Source organism: Thalassophryne amazonica, chromosome 3, assembly GCF_902500255.1.
Source record: "Thalassophryne amazonica chromosome 3, fThaAma1.1, whole genome shotgun sequence".
Classification (NCBI taxonomy): domain Eukaryota; kingdom Metazoa; phylum Chordata; class Actinopteri; order Batrachoidiformes; family Batrachoididae; genus Thalassophryne; species Thalassophryne amazonica.
In genome coordinates, this window is record NC_047105.1 from 105974535 (window position 1) to 106001958 (window position 27424).

General features: G+C 43.4%; 1 protein-coding gene and 1 long non-coding RNA gene across 3 annotated transcripts in view; both read right to left on the minus strand.

Moving 5' to 3' along the window:
• cdh4 (cadherin 4, type 1, R-cadherin (retinal)) overlaps nucleotides 1-27424 on the minus strand; it is a 1030104-nt gene that overhangs the window by 783991 nt on the left and 218689 nt on the right. The gene's annotated exons all lie outside the window — the stretch shown is intronic.
• LOC117507382 lies at nucleotides 1276-27403 on the minus strand. Its single transcript, XR_004559700.1, has 3 exons — nucleotides 27393-27403; nucleotides 14123-14131; nucleotides 1276-1401 (listed from the first exon to the last, which is right to left on the minus strand). It is a non-coding gene; the product is annotated as an uncharacterized LOC117507382 (long non-coding RNA).

Here is a 27424-nt window from a genome sequence, read left to right on the forward strand (position 1 = left end):
GCATGCACTGTCAACTGTGGGACCTTATATTAGACAGGTGTGTGCCTTTCCAAATCATGCCCAATCAACTGAATTTACCCCAGGTGGGCTCCAATTAAGGATGATCAGTGGAAACAGGATGCACCTAAGCTCAATTTTGAGCTTTGTGGCAATGGCTGTGAATACTTTTTTTAAAATTTGCAACCCCCCCCCCCCCCAAAAAAAAAAAAATGCTTTTTTCATGTTGTCATTATGGGGTGTTGTGTATAGGGAAAAATTAATTTACTCCATTTTGGAATAAGACTGTAACATAAAAAAATGTGGAGTGAAGCGCTGTGAATACTTTCTGGATGCACTGCAAATGACTAACTTGATTAATCTTTTCTGCTATAAACTGATATTCTTTCTTTGTGAATACTTTCCAATTTTTTTTTTGACTACTAAATAAAAAAAAAAAAACAGAAAGCAACAGGACAAACAAAACAAACTGAAAATATCATCTTTGAGATTTGAGGTTACATTTCTTATTTGCTGTGAACACATCCAAACCAGTCTTCCATTTGTCACCATTTTCACCACTCTTGACAGAATGCTTTGAATTAATGTCATTTAAAGTGCATTTCTCAAAGTCAAGTGTATCTTCTGCTGTGAACATTTTCTATCATTTCTGTATTTTTTCCCACCACTTTTCACAAAGGCTTTGAATCATGACAGAAATTTATCAAGACAGAAACTATTTCAAAACAGAGGTCAACAGGGTGAACTGATGCCTCTCTTTATAACCTTTTCAATGCAACCCAACCAAAGTGTGCTTTTCATCTTTCATTTCTTTCTGTGTAAACATTCAGTGAATGTGGCAGAAAACGAAATTTGTTATTTATTTCTTAGATAAATAACCTTCACTAGTTTAACTCTGACATTAATGTGAGAGTATACAGAAATAATGTATGCCAGAACAGGCAAATCTGTTATGCTGGTTATATTGGAGCAAAGATTTTTTTAGTTTGATTTAGACCGAGAAAGGTCGAAGAGATCTTTGCTTTGATGATCTGCAAAAGCAGACAGTTCTTTAAATCATCTAATGACATGTTGAAAATTCATAAATTGCCCTCTCATCAATGCTCCCCCAGCACAAAGCAGTACATAATCCAAAGTGTTATTTGTAGTTCAGACTATGACAGTCATTTTGCACACATCTGTGCAACCATGTTGAGTATTGGTCTAAAAACTGGGACCCCATTGCAGAGAACTACAGCAAAGTAGGTTGATGAGGGTTTAATCAACAATTACCTCCTCACTCGGGGAAGAGGAGTAACAGGATGACAGACATCAGGAATGAGAGGAAAGTAGTAGCCAGGTAAACCAGTATTGATTAGTATGTCTGGTATTTATATTGTGTATTTATTTTTGCAAACTGTTTTTCTTTTTTACTTCCACTTTTGATAGACTAAAAAAAAGATTCACTGAGTGAACTCAACTCAATTATGCACATGGTTTTCCATCTAGTAAATAATATGTACTGTTGTGTGTTGGGGGGGGTTTGGCTGGCCAAGATACTGTTTGTGTGTTTTGTGTATACTTCGGGTGGTTTGTGGGGGGCGTGTCTGAGGCTGTGATGATGGATGAAGCATCTCTCACCCTCCACTGTCATCATGCCAACCCCATGCACCTGATGAGCAGTTCATGTGTAGAGCTAAAGGACTACCAGCTGAAGTGGATATCCTGATCAGCAGTTCACGTGCAGTTCCAAAGGACTTCCAGCTGAAGTAGATATCCTAATGATGTACTACATTTAAGCCATGACTGCTCTGTGTAAGGTGCTGGGGACTCAACCTTGTTGCTGCTGTGTGACGATCGTTTGTCTAACATTGTGACACTGAGGATCGCTCCAGGTTTGACGCACTGTGCCTGTTAAGGACTGGGTGAGGGACATGCTCCATCAGCACACTTCAGAGGTAACTAAAGCTGTGAATGACTTTGAGTAATTAACAATAGTAATTTGGCGTTTTGTACGCAGCTATATTTGAGCTACTCTGATAATTGTGTAAATTCGCTCTTCACAGCCGTGGCATGCGGATTGATGGTCCTCCACGGGCTGTGAGAGCTGTTTCTGTAATTTGAGTCTGAATTAGAACCTGAATGTGTTTGCTGATGGTGTGAACCCTAAACAGTATTTGTGTGAACAGTGTTGACTTACCTCGACTCTCATCCTTAACAGGCGCTGTCCGATTCATTAACCACCTGGGGGTGCCGGCGGGAATTTCTGGGTCCAGAACTGTCGGGCTCCAATCCCTTGGGCGCTAGGAAGAGCGCGTCGTCCTCCACCCCGCCAGGCTGTTAATTCACTTTTTGTTTATATTTGCACTTGAAATAAATCTGTTATGTTCTTTGGAACCGCTCTCTGTTTCTTTAGCGCTGGGTCCTTGTCAGACGCTGGTTCGCTCCTCTAACCTGTGTCCCAACATAACATGTACCCCCAATTCAAAAAAGCACCTCCATGCAAAATAATTTAATTTAAATTAGTTGGGACTACATATATTTATTACATGGAAATCCAGTCCAATGAGTTTTTTTTTAGTGTACCCTGTGTGTGTCTTACCCTGTGTGATGCTATACAATGCTGCTGGAACCTCAATTTCCCTGAGGAAATCTTCCCAAGGGATCAATAAAGTTCTATCAAATCTAATTAATAATTACCTACATCCCCCCACCCCAGCGGCTAAACCTCAGACCTTCCACCAATCCATCCCAGGGCCACATACAGACTAACAAAAACATTCACATGTCCATTCGCAGCTATGGTCAATTCAAAGATTTGTTCATCTAACATCCATGTCCTTGGAAGTGGGAGGAAACTGGAGCACCTGGAGAGAATCCACACAAGCACTTGGAGAACATGCAAACTCCACAAAGAAAGGACCAGGTATCTCATGGAGCAGTGAATTCCGCCAAATTTTGCATTTCGCAGGAGTTCGTAAAAGGTTGCAAAACAGTTTGCAAACAGTTTATAGGATGGCAAATAGTTTTTCTTGTCACAAAGAATTGTTGAACATGTCAAAATGTTTTTGCTAATTTATTTTTCCTATAGAGTTGCAAATGTTTGTTAAACAGTTGTAAGCATTTGCAAATGGTTGTAACACGTGTCACAAAAGTTGATTTTGATTTTAGTCGTGACAACCCTCCCCGATGTAACTGCTGCAAGAGCTTTCTCATATTAAGTCTGTCTTCTGCAGCAAGCACTTTCTGACCCAAAGTCTTTCTTTTCTTTTCCTTACTTCCTTTTTTCTTTCTTTTCTTCTGCTGCAGGATAGCTTTAGCAGCAGCCAAACAAAGCAATTCTTCCTCAAGGGAAGCAGCATGTTGGGCTTCTTTCCTACAAATTAATTTCTATATAATCTGAAACACCTTCTATATGTTCTATGTAGCTTCTACGGGTAAGTCTCCTGAGGCAAGTCTTCTGAACTCTGTCTTTCACAGTGGTCAGGAGAAATCTGAATGCTGGAGAGGGTTAGCCAAGCTACCGTATTTTCTGCACCACAAGGCGCACCGGATTATAAGGCGCGGCCTCAATGAGCGGGTACTTAACCCTTACAAAAGATGCACCAGATTATAAGGCGCGGCCTCAATTAGCGGGTACTTAACCCTTACAAAAGGCGCACGCTAAAACATATAGTCTACAAAAAAAAAAAAAGGTCACGGAAGCAAAACAGTGAGTTTATTTGAACTTTTTAACAACTTTGAACTACCGGTATTAACAATATGGTACTCACATTGTTTTTTTATTATGGTTCTGTCACAAATCCATCGAAGTCCTCATCTTCTGTGTCTGAATTGAACAGCTGGGCAATTTCGCCATCAAACATGCCAGGTTCAATGGTTGGTTCAATTCCAAGATTTGGTGACATTGCCTGGTATTTTACCAGGAGTTGGTAGAAGGTCCCAAATGTTCCTAAACGGTGGCAAAACAGTGACAAGTAGTTGCTAATCATCACAAACACTGTTGCTAATGTTTACTAATAGTCGCTAATGTTCAAATACTGTCTTTCGTGAACACTTTCTCAAACATTCAGGCAAATATTACTAATTATTGCTAAATGTCACTAATGACAGAGGCAAACCCTGATTTTCTCTAACATTCTTCGGTAAAATGGGGAGAATACAAAACTCGCAACGCTCATCAGCATTCACGGCTCAGTGAGATACTCGCTTTAGTGTATCATAAAAAGCAATGCAGTCAAAGCATAAATAAAAATACGAATGTTTGATTGCAACAAACTACATTCAATGCTTTAAACAGCCCCACCTAACCCTCAGATTGAAAAAAAGTTGTGTTTCAAGTGTCGCTTCAACAGTGACCTTAACATGACCATCAAATTTCAAAGGTAGGCTTGCCATAACACAGAGGCATGACAGGTGAAGGTTTATCACCTGCTGCCTTTTTATTTGCCCTCAGAACACACAGCAAGCCAGCAACTGATTCAATGTTCAGTAAAATGACTATCCCCCATCAGTTTGTGGTATGAAATGGGTTTTTGACTGTCTTGGCTCTAAAAAACTTTGGGATTCGATGAAAGTGGCAGCTAATATGGCACCCTCATCAATGGTAGGTTCTCCTCCTTTTGTTTTTTCCTTATTTTCCAGGTCGTGCCCTCCTAGCAGACATGTGAGCTAACACTCAATGCCATTTCAGTCCAGCTAGAGAACAAATGGGTTTCCCACTGAGAGCGTGGCTGTAAACTGTACAAGTGCTTTTCTGTTACGTTGACTTCCCCTGCTCTCCTCTCAGTCCGTGGCAGAGTCCCTATCACCTCACCACCCATTCATACCTACATGTCACACAATTACACACACACACGCACGCACACCACACACGTGGCACCGGATGACCTTTTTAGCCTGTATAGAATGTCGTACATAGTAGTTAAGTAGGGAAGAATAGATAGGGAATGGAGAAAGTTCCCATGTGTACCCAATAATTACTTCATTTTTGTACACTGGCTGCTACATTTTCTGCCTTATAACAGCCAAGTTTCTGTATGTATACATTTTGCTGTGTCTGTTGGTTGCTACCAGCCATTTGCCTGAATATTGCCACCACTGGAAATCATAGATATGCAAGTGGGAACAAGCTATTTTTGATGACCAGCAGGTCTATAATCAGGTAATTTTATTATCCCTTTGACTTTAATGGTCAACACAGCCATTTGGTCGACCATATTGATATGTGTCCCAGTTCAGGGTAAAGACTAGAGAAGTCCCAAGAGGTGAAGCTCTGATGCATTTTAGACAACAGCCACTAGTGAAACTGTGTAAGCACTGTTGCCATCTTGGATTCTTGGTCTTATCATCAGCAGTCCGGATAAGTCAATACACCAAACCATCATTTTATGGATGTGTACAGTTTGCACCAACAGTTTGATTTGACTGTAGTGTTGGGGGCTCATCTGGTAAATGGACTGCATTTATATTGCGGTTTTCCATGAGAGCGTGGATACCTGTCCCGGGCCCCATGGGATCTCTGGAACAGTGGATTACAGTTTTTTTTTTCAGGCTGTGATCATGATACCAGGTGAAGGGCAGAACAGGTCAGATAAAAAAAAAGTTTTTTTTAATCACTCAAGATTCAAAAGCAGTGTAAAAACACGATGAAACAGCTTACTCCTTCATAAACGGACTGTCGTCGGTCCTGAAGGAGCACCTGGTGGCTAAGGATGAGCCGCGGGGATTTGGATAGTCTAATCGATCTAGTATACGTTTGGACAATCGATTAGTGGAACGCCATCGGGAGCGAGACCGAAGGACATGGCCGGGCATGCGCCATCCCTCTCCCTTCCAGTTCCAACAAGGTTCCGCCCTCCCCATGCTCCACAGCCTCTGCACTCCGTGTGGCAACAGCTCCCCCTGCTGACGATGCTATGGACACGAGCAGGGCCACATTAAGATCATCTTACAGACAGAGGAGAATGGCACGCGGGGAGTGCTTTTTCTGCGGCTCAAATGAGCATCAGCAGAGAGACTGCCCCAAACGGTTAAACACAAACGCCCGCCCTTAGAGACGTGGGACGTACACATATTTCCACACGTCTCCCAGTCACAATCCTGAGCGGGGATTTAACCCTTCAAGCCCCAGCACTGGTGGACACGGGGTCAGAAGGGAATCTGCTGGACAGCAGATGGGCAAGGGAGGTAGGGCTCCCTCTGGTGGCGCTTCCCTTCACCTTTGAAGGTACGGGCACTAGATGGCACCCTTCTCCCTTTAATCACCCACAAGACACAACCAGTAGTTCTGTGGTGTCTAGGAATCATCAGGAAGAGATAGAGTTTTATGTGACTCCTTCTACTTCCCTCATGATTTGGGCTTCCCGTGGATGGTAAAACACAATCCCCGGATTGATTGGCAGTCTGGGGTTGTGGCTCAGTGGAGTGAAACCTGCCACCGGGAGTGTTTAGAATCCTCGGTTCCTCCCGGTTTTAAGTGCTAGTGAGGAGGTTATAGTTCCCCCCAATATGACGGCGGTGCCGGTTGAGTACCACGATCTTGCTGACGTCTTCAGCAACGATCTGGCTATCACCCTTCCCCCCCACCATCCATACGATTGTGCCATTAATTTGATTACTGGGCGTTGAGTACCCGTCCAGCAGGCTGTACCAGCTCTCACGTCTGGAGCGCGAATCAATGGAGACCTACATCCGGGACTCATAGCTCCCGGGCTGATCCAGGAACTCCTCCTCCCCGATGGGTGCTGGTTTCTTTTTGTGGGCAAGAAAGACGGCGGCTCGTCCATGCATTGATTACAGAGGCTGAACAAGATCACAGTTCGCAACCGATACCCGTTACCTCGTTGGGTTCAGTGTTCACGCCCTTGCATGGAGCCCAAATTTTCACAAAACTTGATCTTAGGAATGCGTACCACCTGGTTCGGATCCAGAAGGGAGACGAATGGAAGACGGCATTTAACACCCCCGTTAGGTCACTTGAGTACCTGGTTCATGCCGTTCGGCCTCACTAACGCCCCTGCGACGTTCCAAGCTTTGGTAAATGACGTCTTGCGGGACTTCCTGCATTGATTTGTCTTCGTATATCTGGACGATATACTCATCTTCTCCCGGACCCTGAGACTCATGTCTAGCATGTATGTCAGGTCCTGCAGCGGTTGTTGGAGAACCGGCTGTTTGTGAAGGGCGAGAAGTGCGAGTTCCACCGTACTTCTTTGTCCTTCCTGGGGTTTATTATCTCCACAACTCCGTCGCCCCTGATCTGGCCAAGGTTTTGCAGCGGTGAGAGACTGGCCCCAACCGACAAGCCGTAGGAAACTACAACAGTTCCTCGGTTTTGCACATTTTTACCGGAGGTTCATTAAGGGCTACAGTCAGGTAGTAGCCCCCTGACAGCCCTGACCTCCCCAAAAGTCCCCTTCACCTGGTTTGGATCGGTGCGAAGCCGCATTTAGGGAGTTGAAACGTCGGTTCTCGACTGCACCAGTTCTGGTGCAGCCCGATCCTTGCCGCCAGTTTGTGGTTGAAGTGGACGTCTCTGACTCAGGGATAGGAGCCGTGCTGTCCCAGAGCGGGGGAGTCCGACAAGGTCCTCCACCCTTGTGCCTATTTTTCTCGCAGGTTGACCCACGGGCAGAGCGGAACTATGACGTGGGCAATCGGGAACTTCTTGCGGTGAAGGAGGCTCTTGAGGAGTGGAGACATTCGTTGGAGGAGCTTCGGAGCCATTCACGGTTTTCACGGACCATCGGAACCTGGAGTATATCAGGACCGCCAAGTGGCTGAACCCCAGGCAAGCCCACTGGTCACTGTTCTTTGGGCGTTTTGACTTCCGGATCACCTATCGCCCCGGGACCAAGAATCAGAGGTCGGACGCCTTGTCCCAGGTACACGAAGACGAAGTCAAAACAGAGCTGTCGGATCCACCGGAATCCATCATACCTGAGTCCACTATCGTGGCCACCCTCACCTGGGACGTGGAGAAGACCGTCCGGGAGGCCCTGGCACGAAGCCCAGACCCAGGCACAGGTCCGAAGAACTGCTTATACATCCCACCAGAGGCCAGAGCTGCAGTTCTGGACTTCTGTCACGGTTCCAAGCTCTCCTGTCACCCAGGGGTGCGATGTGACCGTGGCAGTGGTCCGGCAGTGCTTCTGGTGGGCGTCCATGGAAGCCGACGTCCAGGAGTATATCCAGGCCTGCACCACCTGCGCCAGGGGCAAGGCCGACCACTCGAAGGCCCAAGGTCTGTTGCAGCCGCTCCTGGTGCCTCATCGCCCTGGTCCCACATCGGCCTGGATTTTGTCACGGGCCTCCCACCGTCCCAGGGCATGACGACCATCTTAATGGTAGTGGGACCGTTTCTCCAAGGCGGCCCACTTTGTGGCTCTCCCGAAGCTCCCGACGGCCCAGGAGACTGTGAACCTCCTGGTTCACCACGTCGTGCGTCTGCATGGGATACCAACAGACATTGTCTCGGATCGTGGTCCTCAGTTCTCCTCCCAGGTCTGGAGGAGCTTATGCAGAGAACTGGGGGCCACCGTGAGCCTCTCGTCGGGTATCACCCACAGACGAACGGACAGGCAGAGCGGGCCAACCAGGAACTGGAACAGGTCCTCCGCTGTGTTACATCTGCGCACCCGATGGCCTGGAGCAACCACCTGGCCTGGATCGATTACGCACATAACAGCCAGGTGTCCTCTGCCACCGGCCTCTCCCCGTTTGAGGTGTGTTTGGGGTACCAGCCCCCACTGTTTTCCGTGGTGGAGGGAGAGGTCGGTGTGCCCTCGGTCCAGGCCCACCTACGCAGATGCCGTCGGGTGTGGCATTCCGCCCATTCTGCCTTGTTGACCAGCCCGGACGAGGGCTAAGGCCCATGCAGACCGCCGGCGTTCCCCGGCCCCTGCATACCAGCCCGGGCAGGAGGTGTGGTTATCCACGAAGGACATTCCTCTCCAAGTGGACTCCCCGAAACTGAAGAACAGGTACATAGGCCCCTTCACAATCCTCAAAGTCCTCAGTCCAGCCGCAGTGAAGCTCCGGCTCCCAGCTCCACCCCGTGTTTCATGTTTCCAGGATCAAACCGCACCACACCTCACCCCTCTGTGCTCCCGGACCGGCGCCGCCTCCTGCCCGGATCATCGACGGGGAGCCCGCATGGACAGTCCGCCGGCTCCTGGACGTCCGTCGTATGGGCCGGGGGTTCCAGTATTTGGTGGACTGGGAGGGGTACGGACCCGAAGAACGCTCCTGGGTGAAGAGGAGCTTCATCCTGGACCCGGCCCTCCTGGCCGACTTCTACAACCGACACCCCGACAAGCCTGGTCGGGCGCCAGAAGGCGCCCGTTGAGGGGGGGTCCTGTTGTGTGGGCCGCTGAAGAGGAGGTACTGCTGGCCGACCAGACAGAGTTGGTTCGGGTCAGGTTTGGACAGAAATATGAAGCCTGAACCGCACTCTAATGACCATACATTTGAGATGTCGAGCCAAGGCAAAGCAACACAAATGGTAAGTAACACGTAGTATACCAGTGTTAGATTTTACAAAACTTTATTTTCATTACTCCACAATAACATCATTATTTTAAAACATAACTTTATTTCTCTACACCTGAGAACTCAAAGTGACCTTATTGAACACAGGGGTTGACTTTTAGAAAAAAAACACACTGCATAGTAAATCCGTATTAATAAGCAATACGTTCAAAGGATGTTAAAGTAAAAAAGAAGCAAACCAGAATGTGCAAATTACCACCTTCAGTGAGGTACTGTCACATTTAACTTTGAGCAAACCTCTGTTTTTTTTAAAAACACCATCACAACTTCCAATCTGTCACGACTGTTAACTACACTCCTGAAAACAAAAGTGAGTATATAAAAAGGTCTCTTAAACAACATATTAAATAAGACAGTACAATAAAATGTCTTTGACGCAGACTGCTCCGTGTCCACTGTCAGCAGTGGACACGGAGCATATTAATAACTGGCTGCATGACTCAAAGTACAAAATGTGTTTCATTAAAGGCTCACTGAGATGTGTTGTGTGGGCCGCTGAAGAGGAGGTACTGCTGGCCACCATTCAGAGGGCGCCCTGCCTGGAGTGCGGGCTTCAGGCACGAGAGGGCGCTGCCACCTCACAGGACAGCCGAGAGTGACAGCTGTCACTCATTAACTCCTGACAGCTGTCACCAATCATCAACTCATCAACCACTCCATATAAGCTGGAAGACATCTCCACCCCGCTGCCGAGATATCGTTTGCCTTTGGAGGTATATTCTCAGCCGTATTCAGTAGGTGCTTCAGAGGTGGAGGTGTCTTACCCCACCATTAAGGAACTGTCGCTACTTGTATTTGCTGGGTGTACACACACCCACACATAACTGTTTCTGCTTCCTGCCAGCAGTACCAGATCCGACAGCCGGAGACGGTGGCCACCTGGGGACTCGGAACTTGGCAGCTCCAGTATTCTCCGGGTTTGGTGGCAGTGGAAATCGTGTGGGATCCGGCTCTTCTCTGGACGGACGTGTTCTATCCTCGAGCCTGCCACACCGTCACCTTAGTACATTGACTCTGTCCAAATTCTGTATTTGTCTGTATTCATTGTGCACGCTTCACAACAGTAAAGTGTTGTATTTTTGGCTCATCTATTGTCCATTCAGTTACGCCCCCTGTTGTGGGTCCGTGTCATTACACTTTCACAACAAGATGTACCAAACCAGAAATAGCAAACTGAAACAGCAGAGGTTAATCTAACTGACAAAGTGCTGTTACAGTTCTCAGGACGCTCATCATTAATGAGAACACATTGTGGTTTACAGCAAAATGACCAAATTCTGTTGATTTACAGTTGTATGTAAAGGTTTGGGCACCCCTGATGATTTCCATGATTTTCCTTTATAAATCATTGGTTGTTTGGATCAGCAATTTTAGTTAAATATATCATATAGCAGACAAACATAGTGATATTTGAGAAGTGAAATGAAGTTTATAGGATTTACAGAAAGTGTGCAATAATTCTTTAAACAAAATTAGGCCGGGGCATAAATTTCAGCACCGCAACAGAAAAAAACTACATCAATATCTAGTAGATCCTCCTTTTGCAGAAATAACAGCCTCTAAATGCTTCCTATAGCTTCCAATGAGAGACTGGATTCTGGTTGAAGGTATTTTGGTCCATTCCTCTTCAGGTTTATTGTTTTCCGACCTTGGACAGCCCACTTAAAATCACACCACAGATTTTCAATAATATTCAGGTCTGGGGACTGAGACAGCCATTCCAGAATGTTGTACTTGTTCCTCTGCATGAATGCCTTAGTAGATTTTGAGCAGTGTTTAGGGCCATTGACTTGTTGAAAGATCCAGCCCCGGTGCAACTTCAACTTTGTCACTGATTCATGAACATTGTTCTCAATCTGCTGATATTGACTGGAATCCATGTGACCCTCAACTTTAACAAGATTCCCAGTACCTGCACTGGCCACACAGCCACACGGCATGATGGATCCACCTCCAAATTTTACTGTAGGTAGCAAGTATTTTTCTTGGAATGCTGTGTTCTTTTTTAGCCATGCATACCACCCCTTGTTATGTCCAAATAACTCAATTTTAGTTGCATGAGTCCACAGCACCTTATTCCAAACTGAAGCTGGCTTATCCAAATGTGCTTTAGCATACCTCAAGTGACTCTGTTTGTGGCGTGTATACAGAAAAGGCTTCCTCTGCGTTACAACATCATATAAATAACTTTGGTTAAGTTGAAATAACTTTAAAAAAATCTATGTAAATTGTTACATCTCTTTTTGTCATTGAGACAGTGCTTCATTTTTTAGAGTGTATGAAGTCAGACTGCGCTGCGTCTGAGTTTAGGAAGACAATACCACCAACTTATTATAAATTTGATGTTTTACTGTATATGAATTGACATTGAGATTTTTCAAATGGGATGATAAATGGTAAATGGATTGCATTTATGTAGTGCTTTTCCATCTGCATCAGGCGCTCAATGCGCTTCACAATAATGCCTCACATTCACCCTGAAGTCAGGGTGCTACCATAAAACTAGGGGATTAAGGTCCTTGCCCAAGGGCCCTTAGTGATTTTCCAGTCAGGCTGGGATTTTTTACCAAGGATCCTCTGGTCTCAAGCCCAACGCTTAACCACTAAACCATCACCTTCCCAGTCACCAAATAGCAACACTGCCTATGATGATTTTTAATCTGTACAGAGTGATGCTTTATGACATGCAGAAATACAAATCTTTGGGATTCTGATGCAAAAACAAGAACAGTTACTACACTTAGTGAAAGCATGTAGTGGATCCCCCCCCACCCCCCCCCCCTCCCCCACACACACACACGCAAATCTTGAGTGCTATGTTGTTAAAAGCCAACTGCCCACACACACACACACACACACACATGCACTTTCCCAAACCTGCAGCTCTATTCCACCAAATGTTTTTGTCCAAAACTGATAATTACTTGAGCGTATGGTCCAAAGCTCTGGGTACCTGCTTACAACACTGAACACCAGTGCGATCACTACAACGCATGCTTGCTCAGAGTAAATGCAGAAAGAAAGTGGTTATTCCACTAACTGAACAATGCACTGCAGCAATGAGCAGGAAACATTTGTATATTTATCATGCCATTTTTCTGCAGGCTTCTTCGCTCTGCCACGGTGGCTCATTTGCACCTGTGTGTTGTATTTTCAGCAAATCTGTCCCCACTGCCACTGGCGTCATCCCAATTTCCACCACTGTGTGGTAGCCTAAACAGATTGCACCACAGACCACCAAAAACCTGGTCAATTATTCTTTAATTTCAGATGCACCTTTCATAGGTCTGTTCATCCTAAATGTACACTCTACTTGTATACACAATAAAACAGAATTATATGCAACCATTAAATGAAAATCAAACACTAATGGAAAAACACAAACTTCACCCCACTGCTTCACCTCAGGGAGCTTTGGTGGCTGCTCTCCGCTGGCATGCTGTGACACATCGGCCATGTTTACATGACCACAATAATCTGATAACTGGGAATGATCAGGGAATGCTATAATCCAATTTGACATGCTTACATGCATTTTAGTAATATAATACAAAAAAACAAAAAAAAAAACAAAAAAAAAAAACAAGTTTGCTTTGGATTTCTGTCCAGTTTGGTGACGTCAAATTGTTCATCTTCTTGTCTACTACTTGTCAAACTTCCTATCAAGACATAACTAAATATTTTGGCAGAAAGCTAATGAATGGAGTGTTCTTGTCATTCTGGGCATTAATGAAAAGAAAAAAAACAGGTCTCGGTAATGTGCTGCAGGGTGAAAATCAGTCACAAATTATATTCGGGACATTTTCAAAATACATGCTTAGACTTCTACCATTCTAAAATTCGATAACTATGTAGGTTTAAAGAACTGTGTCACAGCAGGACACAGAGTAAGTATGTCTCTGTAAGACTTCTCGTCAGCAGAGTCTTATCTCTGTGGGACTGGGCCTTCAACTATAATGATGATCCAGTTGGAGTCAGTTAGGATATCTAAATCAGAGCAAATCTTTGGTACAGGTGGATGATTTATTTTTAACAAAGGGTTCAGATGATGATCCCAGCTGATCCGTGGAACTGTACCAGCGGCCTTTGCGACCGCTAAAGATGATCTGACAATCAAAGAGACACTTTTACACCTGTGCAGATATAAAAGAACAAAAGAAACCAGATGAGCAATATACATGTAGATCACAGTTTGAATCCTGTTACTTTGTTTGAGTCCTTGGACCAGACACTTCATTAGCATTGCCTCAGCCCACCCTGCTGTAAAAATAGGTACCAGTGTCGCTGACTGAACCCCCGCCCAGCCTTCACTGCACATGCGTCATTTCGGAGCATCAACAGCAATTTACCGATTATTACCTCATTTCTTCTTCAAACTGCACTCCAGTCATCATCTGTCTCAGCGACACATATCTGAAGCTTTTGTACAACAATCATTTCCACATAAATTCAGCTTTATTTCATCATAAAAGACGGGGGCGTGATCAGAGTGCAACAGTAGCATGTCTGAGTCTGATGTGTTGCTGCGCCTACGTTATTTCAGAGCGTCAGCAGTGATTCACCGTTTATCAGCTTGTTTCTGCTTAAAATGGACTTGTTTTTGCTTAAAACTGACTTTAAAATGTTTTAAGGGGTTTTACTTTGTCATCTGATGGATAATAATCACATTATCCCCTTTGATCGCTTTGGGTGAAGAGAGTCAGATTCAGACATACTGATGCCCAGTGAAGACAGGGCAGACCAATTTTTAGGGGGGACCGTTCAGTCGGCGACACGGGCCTTGGCTGAGGAAGTAAATGTGAGGCATCACTGTAAAGCTCTTTGAGCATCGTACTACAGAAATGCAGTCCTGCTATACATGCACCAGAGACAACAGAATATCAGTCAAAAACCAAGGCATATTTGTTGGTTTTCTCATAAACTAATACAGGTCTTCATTCGATACCGCTTATCTGTAATGGAGTTTGCATGAACACTAATAATCCAGTAATGCCAAATATATATATATATATATATATATATATATATATATATATATATATATATATATGTAAAATTGCTCATTGCCACAGATCCATTAACTCTTCAAAAAAAGAAAACCCTCTCAGTTGAGTCCACTTTCTAAACAGCAGTGCACCAGATTTCTTACACACTCTAGCTCTTCAAGGGGAAGATAGAGGACACTCCGGTTTATTACATGTTATGCAAAAACAGAGGCCATGACTAATTAAGCAACTAACACGCACATATTATGTGCCCTGTTGGACACGCCCTTAACCTCACTTTGTACATATCAGCATAGGTCATCAAGATAGGGCCCTTTATGATTTAAAGCAGCACAATATATCGAGATAAATAAAAAAAAGAAGACGTCCGATGCTGCTGAACTCAGCAAGCACACAGCATGTGTGCACACTCAAGGAACAAAACACACACTCACACAGCAGAGTGCCATGCAATACGACGAGTGAGCAATTGCCCGATCTGACTGAATAAGCACAGCGAGCACAGCAGCACTCTGTGGAATTATTAATGAATGCGCTGACATTTCTTTTAATCACTGTGCCCTGTTCGATGCTGTCCAGCACAGTGGGAGGTATAAGTGCAAAAGGGAAAAAAGGGGTCACAGATAATAAAAACCATAATGCATCAGCATACGGCGGATGGTGAGAAGGATGGTAGAAATAAGTCAGTGATCCTGAGGGAAAATACAGTGCTGAGCTCAAGCAGCCCGGGAGGTCCAGCTAACATTAACACACATTATACACTAGGCCAGACTTCCGGCAGTACACCATCACACGCTGTTAGCATCTCATCTTTCTGCCTTGTTGATATGAATTTATATAAAGCTGGCCTGTTAGGCTTATTGGTGCTGCTGATGCACAGAAATGATAATCTCACATGAAACGTGTATATTTCAGGCAGTATTTCTGACACACTGCTGAAGACGTTTTTTATTGGCAAATTCTATCTTTACAGTCTTGCTCCTTCCTGATTTCCTGTTGTGTGGGAAATTTGTCAGATTTACTATAATTGTCTGTTTGACACAAAGTCCTGCCTCCCTTGTTGCAGCAAGCACAGTACTTCAAACAGTTGGCGTTTGCTCGTGCCAGTTTGGAACCCTATCTTCCCCCCATCAAGTGTCATTGATGGTTTCCAACCAATGCTAGTGACATTTTCATGCTCAGCACCCATGTTCTTTGAATCACAAGGATATTCTCACTCGGTGTTCAAAAGAATTGTGGACAGGCGCAATGTTGAGACAGCAGAAAGCGATGGGACCATATAACAACTAAAAGTTCATCTAATGCCAAGCCATGAACAGATGAGAGCTGCAGGGTATATCAGCTTATATCGTTTGTGCACCATCATTACAATGGGTGCATGTGTAATAGTCACATCACAGGAGGTGCAATGTCCTGTAGTTTCTGCTGCTCTTGCTAGGGGTCGCCACAGCAGATCATTCCTGTCCATCTCCCCCTGTCCTCTGCATCGTCTTCTGTCACACAACCACCTCGAAGTCCTCCCTCAGCATATCCATAAACCTTCTCTTTGGCCTCCCTCTTATCCTCTTCCCTGGTGGCTCCATCCTCAGCATCCTTCTCACTATGTAACCTGTGCACCTCCTCCTCTTCCAAACCTTCTCAATCTCACCTCACTCACATTTTCTCCAAACCATCCTGCACTGAAAATTATGTATCTCACCTTCAACAATTATGTATTTCCTTTTTTTCAGTGCAAGATGGTTAAAATGTTATTTTGACACATTCTCATTATGAACTGATTTAAATATTTATATCATTGAAATCCAAAATACTTTTTTTCAGTGTACCTGTGCTGTTCCTCTGATATATTTATTCCTAATCCTGTCCATCCTTGTCACTCACCAAAAAAATAAAAAAACTGAGCATTTTCAGCTAAGCCATACAGTACCTGGTCTCACTACTGTTTTGCAAACTTCCCCTTTCACGCTAGCACAGTGCTGTCCAAAGACATTCCAGAAAGACATTAAGACATTTGTTAAGACATGAATAAACTCATCCCATCTGCTCAAAGTGATGTTAATCAGTAAAATCACCTGATGGAGTCGGAGTCTGCAAAGAAAACCTGCACCCTCTTGGCCCTTTCTGGAATGTCTTTGGACACTACTGCTCTATCAGATACCCTTCTATCACAAATCACTCCTACCACTCTTCCACACTCATTCTACCATGGCCGTACTCACTTCTTCACCCCTCTGCCAACCTCAACATTACTTTGAACAGCTGCACTCAAGTATTTAAAACACAGGGTCACCAAATCCTGCTCTTGTGGAGCACCTGCCCCGCAATGTTATACATGCAGACCCGCTGCAACAAATATGGCTTTTGGTTTCCCTCACCAGTCTCCTTCTTGCAGAGTCAGTCAACTTTTTACTCTTGACGGATTTACCAGAGAGTACAAAAGTTTTTTAAAAATTGATGGAAATAAACTTCAAGGCATATTCATTGACTTGGAAAAGTCCATGTATCCATCCCGACTTGTTGATGGAAAAGCTGTGAAATGAATGATTTGTCTTGAAAATCCCAATATTTCTTTGGTCAAATTACTTATAGGCTTTGAAAAATGGAGGCACCATGCATACAAATGGCTGTAACTCCTAAATGTTCAATGTGATATTTTTATTAAATCCTTTAAATTAAAGCTGAAATTATACACTACAAGCACACAGTGTAAGGTACAAAAAAGTCGTTGTCCAAATACTTATGGACATGGATGTATCTGACAAGGATTCACATTAATAAGTGCTCTTAGTATTTGCATAATGCATTGCAATGGCTGGGGATTACGTTACTCCATTGAAATTAGTTGCATTTGGATATTTGATTAGATCACCATTTTGCAAGTTTCATTAAGATCAATCAACAAGGACAAAAGAAAATTAATTTTCCTCAGCCAAATTTCCATACTTCACTGGCACTTGCAATCTCCAGCTCAGCAGGGAATGTGCTTACTTGCTGAGGAAACTGTTCCTCATGTCTCTTTATATCCACTGGCATTTTCCTTGAGAAGTGATTAACCAAACACATTTTTCAGAAAGTGGACAGTAATTCTTTTTTGAAAAAAAAAAAATAAATAAATGCAACAGGTGTTGTAATTGTGAACGTCACATCACAGATGATGCATTATTCATGGTGTGGGTAGGAGATTAAGCCCAATCCTTTATCACATCGACACAAACACACAATTTCGAAGCACAAACATGTCTGTTGTCACATACTGCGTGCCAAAACACACAATCATGACTAACGCAAGCGCTGAGGTTAATGTGTCACACTTTCACAAATCCTGGTGCATATTTCACAAGCTTTTTTTTGTAAGTATGCACAACAGTAACGGGGAAGGAAAAAAGGTGTCATGTCTGTCTGTCACAAGCAATTAAAATCCCACTTTGCAGAGTATAAACAATTCAGGCAAGTACAGATATAAAAACGACAAAAAAGTCCCCTCAGTCAGTTAAAATAAATGTGATTCTGCCACCATATACTGTACTTTATTCTCACCTCTCCCTCACAGCGGGAGTCCGTTCTTTCACCAACACTTCCATCAACAAAGCTGACGACTCTCTGCACTTCATAGACAGTGGAGCTGACATTAAAGCAGACGGATTTTCTCTCAATCCGCTTAAGACATCAAACGCTAAGTGACTTTGTTACGTTTTTAAAAGAACCATTTTAATACAACTGCTTTCACATTTGAGTGCCTCCCCACTGTTCCAGATATTGAGTCAGTAGACAGCTGCATGACAGTCTGGCAGGATGAAACTTTCCAATGGGAGCAATGAGGCACTTCTAAACTCTACCCACCCACTTCAGTTTGCTCATCCTCTTACTTCGTCTGCTTACGGGTTTCTACACGTCAGTTTTGCACAGTATGAGAATTAGGACTGCAAATCATGCCTAATTATATATTTATACAATTTATACACTAGTTTAAGCATCATGAGGAGAAATGTTTTATGCTGTGTTTACACATAGGCAGGGAGCGTCACGAATGTCATATTTGCGTCATTCTTGGCACATTGCTGACATTCTTAACTTGACTTAATGCATCTGAATAGGTTTCTTAATAGTGCGTGTTGGTGTGTGATATTCGAGATTTTCGTGGAGCATGTTTTTGGCTGTAAAAAAATCTTCCACGAATGTCACGCACCACCCTCATTTCGCCTCATGTCGTGGAGGTCGCAACTGAGCGTATTAATCCATCTTGATTAGTGGTGATCCTTAATAGAGTGTGACAATGTTCTTCTCTGACGTGCGCACAATAAAACCATGCTGCACCGCATTCAGTTTCATTGCTGTAATATGCCGAAGAAGGACAGTGACGCCATGTCATCTAAAAGTCTCGTTCCAGTGCTCCTCAGCACACTCTTGCAGGTGTTCCATCTCCTGCTGCTGCTGTGCCTGATGTTTGGGAAAACGCACGAGACGAGACCTGCGTGGAGCCACACATCTGGCTCTCTCCATCTCTTCCTCCTTTCTGCGCCACTCCATGGCACAGAGCTCAACTAAGCATGCAGTCACAAAGTTCTTCTGCTGTGAATTTCGAGGAGCAAACTGAAGCAATCTGAACTGCTCAGCAGCTGATGGATAATATGGGTGTGTGTGTGGAGACAATTCACCTCATTCACAACGTGACAGAACGACAGTGCAATAGCGTGCAACAGTGCGGGACATTATTCTAGGCCAAGCGTAATGGTTCCTGATAATTCTCCAGCAACACGTGCCATTAATCATAAGTAATCATAAGTTGTTCCTGAGGACACCTGATGCCTCTGCCTCAAATCATCACATTCGTGATCAGTAGCCAAGAATGTGTACTTTGTGTTCACTACAAATGAAATATCTGAACTCATCCTCATATTTGACATTTTCCTATAAGCAATTTTATTCCAAATGTAAGACAACCTTGATTATAACTGCCCTTTTTCAGTACATATCTTCAGAAAGAAAGAAAGAAAGAAAGAAAGAAAGAAAGAAAGAAAGAAAGAAAGAAAGAAAGAAAGATTTATCCAGTTCAAAAAAAGCTGAAGTGCTGGTCTAAGACATCTCATTATTTTGATGCACAAATAAATAAATAAATAGATAAATAAACTACAACACCACACACTCACCACACATGCTAAAAACTCTCCACCATACACTAAAACCAGACTCGAAATTGCTATTACATGTCACAGATCTTTCAAATACCAAAACTGTCTGATTGTTGTCTGCTTTTTGCTCCACACGAAACCACAATTTTCCTTCCCTCAGCAATTAAATTACGTGGATTGGGGATCATTGTTTATTAGGTAATATATTTTACACTAATGATAAAGAAAAATGAGTAGGTTTTTTTTTTTTTTTTTTTTGCTTGTCATTGCTGCTGGAGACAAGAGAGAGGCGTAAGAAAAGTGCCGTTCATGTCGCCGACCAAATGTCCCCCCCTAAAAATTGGCCCACCCTGCCTTCACTGCGTAGGCATCATTTAGGACCACAGAAGCACGTCTGAGTCTGACTTTCTACACCCAAAGGGAATAATGTGATTATTAATTATTAGATGACAAATTAAAACTCTTAAATCATTCTAAAGTCGGTTGTAAGCAGAGACGAGGCGATAATTGGTGACTGTATGACATAGGTGCACCAGCAACTGCTCAGTCTCAGACGTGCTGCTGTGGCGTTCTGATCGGTGCCCCGTCTATTATTATGAAATAATGCTGAAAACTTCAGATATTTGTCACTAAGATCGATGATGACTGGAGTGCAGCTTAAATCAGAAACGAGGCGATAGTTGGTGAGCTGCAGCTGACGCCCAGAAATGATGCTGCTGTGGTCCGAAATGATGCATGTGCAGTGAAGGCAGGGTGGACCGATTTTTAGGGGGGGACCGTTTGGTAGGCGACACCGACATGAAGCGCACACACAAACAAACACAGCCACATGGGGTCTGTGGTTTGTCATCAAACTCACATAGGCTTGGTGATTCTGATTGGTTAGCTCTTGAGTTTTCCACCAATGATAAAGTTGGAGTCGTGTTTCGTCCCAACCCCTGTCTCTCCTGCAGCAGATGAGGAACTGAGTCAGTTTTGCTGCGGGTGTCTGCAAAAACATGCAGCAAACATGAACATACTATCCAGGAAAAAGCACTGCGTAAATTATTCATCATAATTCAACACGCATTCAAACTGAGACTCAGGGTGGAGCGGATTGTGTACTATGTGTGCTAAATTAGGTCATGCAACTTTTGATGCGGAGGCGCATCAGTCGAATCCAGTGGGTTAAACCAACTTAAACTAAGATATTAGAAAAAAATTCACCCCCTGTACAGTTGTCATGGACGGGAAAACTGTTGAAAGAGACCAAAAGAGTTTTGTGTACCGGGCTGTAAACATGTTTATTTCTGCTCTAAAGTTAGACATTTTAACACGGACTCCGTGTTAAACTGCTCTGTATTGGAGTACTGCACCTCCTCATCAACCTCATTTATAGCGAGCTCAGGTTGCCGCCTGCTTGGGCTCAAGTATACATCATCCTTCTCATGATCACTTTACTATGTAAATGTTTAGTTCTTGTTGCCTACACAGCTCGATGAATTCCTGCACAAAAAGTAGTTCCCAGAAATTGATATATTCCTGTGAGATAATGAGTATATCTCATTTAAATCAATTCTAAAATTTACCAGTAATAAAATTATAAAGATAACAGAAGTATTAAGAGTGGCTGTAAAAAATATTTAAGAAATTTAAAGTTTATGAGGAACTTCACGTGTTATTGCTCAAGCACATTGTAAACATTGACACGATGGAAGAGGAAGACGAAGAATTCAGAAAGATACAATTGGAATGTTTTAATGACCATTTACAGTTGGTGATGAAAGACTTGGGTGTTAACTTCGTGTGAAAGTCAGAACAAGAAGCGACACTGAAGGAGATCTATCTGGGAAGAGACACATTCTGTATGTTGTCACTCCAACGAGAGTGATACGCTGAGCAGGGTGGCGAATGTAGTCCGGTGAGCTCAATCTGTGGGTGTAAGCTATCCCACAAAGCCAAAATAGCAGAGATGTCAGTCCAATGAGAGCAGCACTCTGAGCAGGGTTGGTCTTACCTATTTGTTGATGGGAAGTGTGTATGCATGGCCTCTTCCTCTCCTGCGGTGGTTGTGTTCTGCCATCTCTCCAGGACAAACCACGCCCCTCTCACTTCTCACAATGGTATGAGTCATATAGGCTGGTGAGTCAGACCACCATACCCCCCACCAAGTGGCATGTCAGCAATGGGGGGTATGGTGGTTAATTCCCTCAAACACTCTCCTAACCCCACTGATTTTTTTTTTTTGTGTGTGTGTGTGTGTTACTTTTTTCATTCATTCACTCTCTATACCTGCTTGCTCCAATCAAGGGGTGGAGCCTACCCCAGCAGTCATAGGACATGAGGCAGAGTACACCCTGGACAGGACGCCAGCCTATTGCAGGGCTAAATATTACTTCATAAAGGGGATTGAGTCCAACAACATGAAATTGCCTCAAAATAGTTAAGCGTCATTTTGAGTGCTTTATAATACGTAGGTACAAATGTGCAGTGAAGCAGTTTCTTAAATATACTCCAGTGTTAACATTTTTATAGGCCTGGCGGGCTGCCAGGCCAATGAGAATGCATGCCAGACTTATTTATTTATTTGTGTTTTTAAAGAATGCCGAGTACAAATTAATTTGGGCGTCAATCATTTCTGTGCATCTACCATAAGAGATAAGAGACTTTATTGACATTGTTATAAACAACTACTTGTGACAACCAGTCAGTAGCAGCTATGATTAAATATAAAAATAAAATAAAATAAATAAAAGTAAAATCCAAGAGCAATAAGGTGTTCGAGACAACAATAGACATGTTATTTAAAGTGTAAACTGAAATGCAAAAATTGCACTGGCCATGGCTGTTTAAAATCCAGTTCGTATAATAGTTTGTGGCTCAGACTGTAGCTGAAGCTGTTGAGTATGTATGGGCTGTCCTCACAACCCCAGCCAAGTCTTTTCTGTTTTCTGCTGTGCAGCTGGCATACCATACAGTCATACCCTGACAGAGGATGCTCTCCACAGTGCTCCTGCAGAAGTTCACCAGGAGCTAAGGGGATAGACCAGCCCCCTTCGGCTTCCTGGGGAGGAAGAGCCTTTGCTGTGCCTTCTTCATCAGGTGGGAGATGTTGACTGACCAAGAGAGGTCCTTGGTGATGTGGAGTCCTAGGAATTCGATGTTGTCCACCACCTCCACCAGCTCACCGTTTATGTGAAGTGGTCAGGGGTGAACTTCCTGGTCTTCTTGAAATCCACTATGACCTCCTTGGCTTTGGTGGTGTTCAGAAGCAGGTTATTCTCTGAACACCACTGGGTCAGATGTTTTATCTCCTCCCTGTAGAGAGCCTCCTCATTGTCACTGATATGTCCAACTATAGTGGTGTCATCAGTAAACTTCACCATAGTGTTAGAAGAGTGGATGGTGGTGCAGTACTGAGTAAAGAGGGTGGACAGAGCTGGGCAGAGCACACAGCCCTGTGGCACTCCAGTGTTCAGCCTGATGGTGGTGGTGGTATGTCTTCCTATCCTGATGTTCTGCGGCCTACAGGTAAGAAATTCCTTAATCCATGTACAGAATGAAGTGGTAAGTGCAAGATCCTGACAGCAGAAATCTCATGTGGAGTGTAGACCAACCTGCATTTTACATCCAATTACTGGAAGTCCGGAGAGCAGCCTGACCCAAGAATGTCTCTGCGCCAATTATTGTGAATGTAAACACACACTCCCCCGCCTTTTGTCAAACCGGATGTGGCTGTTTGATCCGCTCGATGAATGGCCCTATCTCGATAGCCACATCCAGGATGGTGCCGTCCAGCCAAGTCTCCGTGATCATCGTCACACAGCTGTTTGTTCTTTGGGATGTAATACTGAGTCTCAGTTCATCCATCTTGTTGACGAGAGACAGGGAGTTGGCGAGGAAGAGACTCGGAAGGGCCGGTCTGTGTGGGTTAGCCTTTAGCCTAGCTTGCAGACCACCACACTTACCCAGCTTTTGTTTGTGGTCTGGGGTCTTAGCAGGAGGACAGTGATCATGCCATCATGGTCCCTCTGATGTTGGATCTCCGGAGGAATAAAGTCCTCATTTTCCGGAGCAGAGTACCTGTGTCGAGCTTCAATTTCAAGGATTTTGGTTTGTCCATACTTTAATTGAGCACTGAGTGCACAGAAAAGTAAACAAAAAACCCCCCACAAAAACAAAAACTGCTAAACTGAGAGTTCTGAGCCACTGCATCTACGCCATTGCAGTGTGTGGATGTTGTGGATGTACCATGTATTGACTATTGCAGTTACAGTTACAGTTAATTGGTTTATTATTTTTAATATGCAAAATATTATTTGTCACAGATTATTTCCAGTTTAATTTAAATGGTGTTTTAGTAGATTATCATCAAAGCTACAACATGTAAGATATAGTGTCACCTGGTGGTGAGGTTGCAGATGTCATTCATGATTTTGTTTCTGTCGTGTTTTTGCTTCTTTTGGATTCATTCTATCTCGCTTTTCCTTGTGATAAGCGAAATGTAAGAGCTTCCATTTTACAAAAATGAGAGTTATCAAACTTGTGAGCTTGTATGAGCAACCAGTAGACAGTGTGTAGGGCAGCAACCACTGATATCTCTCTTTTTTCTTCTGGGAAAAAAGGGACGTTACTTACTACATATATAGCGGCTGGCTAGGGTGCACTTTAATTAGAATCCAAAAGGGCCAGCATGCACCACGAGTGAGTTAAAGTGCGCATTTTTGACTTAAAATGTACCTGCTGTGTACAGCATGCAGATTGGTTGACTGTCGGGCTTTAGGCCGTGCTTCATAATGCAAAAGTCAGAGGAAGTGTATATACAGTATTTTCTGGAGTATAAGTTGCTTTTTTTGTTGTTCTTGTTATTGTTTAGTCTGAGAGGTCCTGTGACATACTCCAGTGCAACTTTGGTACTGAAAAATCATACATTTTTGTTGATAATAAGAACTATATCTGGCTATCCTAGGAGTCAAAGCACTAAACAAATTAAATGGCAATTAAAAAAATATACAATACACAAAAATCCTAAATTAAAGAGCTGATCATAAGGAAAAAAGGTGCGACTTATACTCCGGTATGACAGCATGTTTTGTTTGGGCCACTGCATCAACATGGAGGTGCACCATGGCAGCCTCCATGAGGGGGCACGCTTTCATGTGGATATGAAGAGCTCATTCTAAGCTACAAAAAGATCAGTTTGTTTTTGCAGGTAATTATCTACTATATAAAGCTGACCGTGTGTGTGTGTGTGTGTGTGTGTGTGTGTGTGTTTTCACTATACACAGCCACAGTAACTAAGCAATCCACACCAAACTTGCTATAGTGACTGGGGGCACCAAGGGGGAGGTTACTGGGGCCCTTAGCTTGAAAGTGCACATGCACAAACACACACACGATCAGCCGTATATATTAGAATCACGACCTGCTCGCTGGAGCCCTTATTTTCACAGTTCAAATGGTACTCAGGTCAGGTAGTAAGCATCACACTTTAATTACAGCAGATGGTTAGGGTGCACTTTAATTAGAATCCAAAAAGGTCAGCATGCACCCCGAGCGTGTTAAAGCGCATGTTTTTTTTACTTAAAATGTACCTGCTGTGTACAGCATGCAGATTGGTAGACTGTTGATATGCCTACCAAGAAGTGAGAGACGTTAAGACGTAAAATCCCAAGTGCTAAAAATGAAATGTAAGTAGGTATCCTAGAGCACTGCAGTGATATGACATGCTATCACCTTTTATCATCATTCACTTGAGTCTCATGAATATCACAAATTTCTCTATGAAAATTAATGATGACAAGATACACACAATGCAATACAACTCACTACACCTTAACTAAAGTAACATTAAATATACAATGACATGGCTAAAATTGTTCTCTATTACCTGTGCGTAGGATGGGTAACTCAGCTAGTCTATATATATAGAGATGACGTGTGTTCGCTATGCACAACCACAGTAATTAAGCAATCAACACCAAACTTGCTGTAGTGACTGTGGGCAATGAGGGGGAGGTCACTGGGGCCCTTAGGTTGAAAGCGTACATGTGGTACCACACACAAAGACACGGTCAGCCTTATATATTAGATCATGACCCGCTCACTGGAGCCCTTATTTTCACAGTTCACATGGTACTCAGGTCAGGTAGCAAGCATCACACTTTAATTACTACATAGTAGCAGCTGGCTAGAGTGCACTTTAATTACAATCCAAATGGGCCAGCATGCGCCGTGTGCGAGTTAAGGCACACGTTTTTTTACCAATTAAACTGTACATGCTGTGTATGGCATGCCAGAGCATTGCAGTGATATGACATGCTATCACCATTTATCATTATTCACTTGTGTCATGCTCCAGCCCTTTGGGGCCGTATGTCACAGTTCTGGACTTATATCGACTCCCAGTCTCTGAGCCTCTGTGTTTCATTCTGGTCATGCTCCGTTGTCATTGGTTTGGTTTTCTGTTCAGCATTCATCTTCTGTGTATCACATTTTTTGCCATGTGTGTAATTCTGTCTTAGTTTCTATAGTTGTTTTGTCATATTGTTTTCATTTATTGTATTACCTCTTATTTTTTCACTCATGGTCCCTTCATCACTTCAGTCTTAGTTTGGTTCTGTTTATCTCATTTCTTGTATTATGCTTTTGTTATCAGGCTTGGAAATACGAAATGGCTGGACACAAATACTAGGCTCAGACTCAAGAGTGGAATTGTTCAAAAAGGTTTACTGGGAAGACAAGCAGGGTTCAGTACACAAAAAAGGCAACCCAGAATAAGCAACAGTAACAAGCTTATCAGGCTGAGACGTGGTCCAAAAAATGAGCAGGTGGTCATGAATATACGGAGAGGCAAGCAGGATGAGAAAAATACAAAGGACAAGGCTGGAAGCGCAGGCATGGAGCACAACGATCTGGTGGGGAACAGGTGGACAAGGTGAGGTTTAAATACAGGCCACAAATCAGGAACAGGTGTGAGGGAAAGATCCAGGGTGTGGGAGTGGAAAGGTAGAGGGACATGCCCACCACCAAGCACCCAGTGACAAACAAGAAAAGTAAAGGTAGAAAGCCCCAAGCAAAAAGACAGGCAAGAAAACAATTGCACAGAATGTGATCAGAACCAAACAATCTAAAGCATATAAATACAGCAACTCACCATCTCCAAACCCTGACATTTGTCACTGGTTTTGTTTTGTTTATTATGCATTTTCTGTTGACTATACTTTTGTCATGAGGCAAGTTCCTTTCAAATTTTTGTCCAGCTTTTGTTTGTTTTACATTTGGTAATCATTAGTTCAATCATTTGTTTATTTTGTTTTTATCATATGTTGAACTGTCAGTTTACTTTAGCCATTCCATTCTAGTTTTGTTATAGTCTTAAAGTTTCTTGTTGTCCTCTTGTTGGATTGTTACTTTATTTCCTAGTTTGCCCCTTTGGTTTTGTTCACATTAATAATTGTTGGTCTTTGGGTCTTATCTTTCTTTTGGCACTTTTAGTTATTTAGAGGAAAAATATTAGTTGTGCGCACATCCACTCCTGATTAGGCCAGGTGCAGGATATCAAGAATTGCAGACAAAAAAGAAGGAAAATCTGCACACTTGTATAGAGCTCCGAAAATCTTTAACTGACTTAAAAAGCAAACGCAACATTTCGACCGTGGGGTCTTCTTCAGGTAACTTTTAGTTATTTACCATTGGGTTTTATTTTTCTGATTTCTCTTGTTCCTGTCTGCTTTGCTTTTTCCCTCACTTCACTCTCTTGCACCTCCCCTTGTGGTTCTC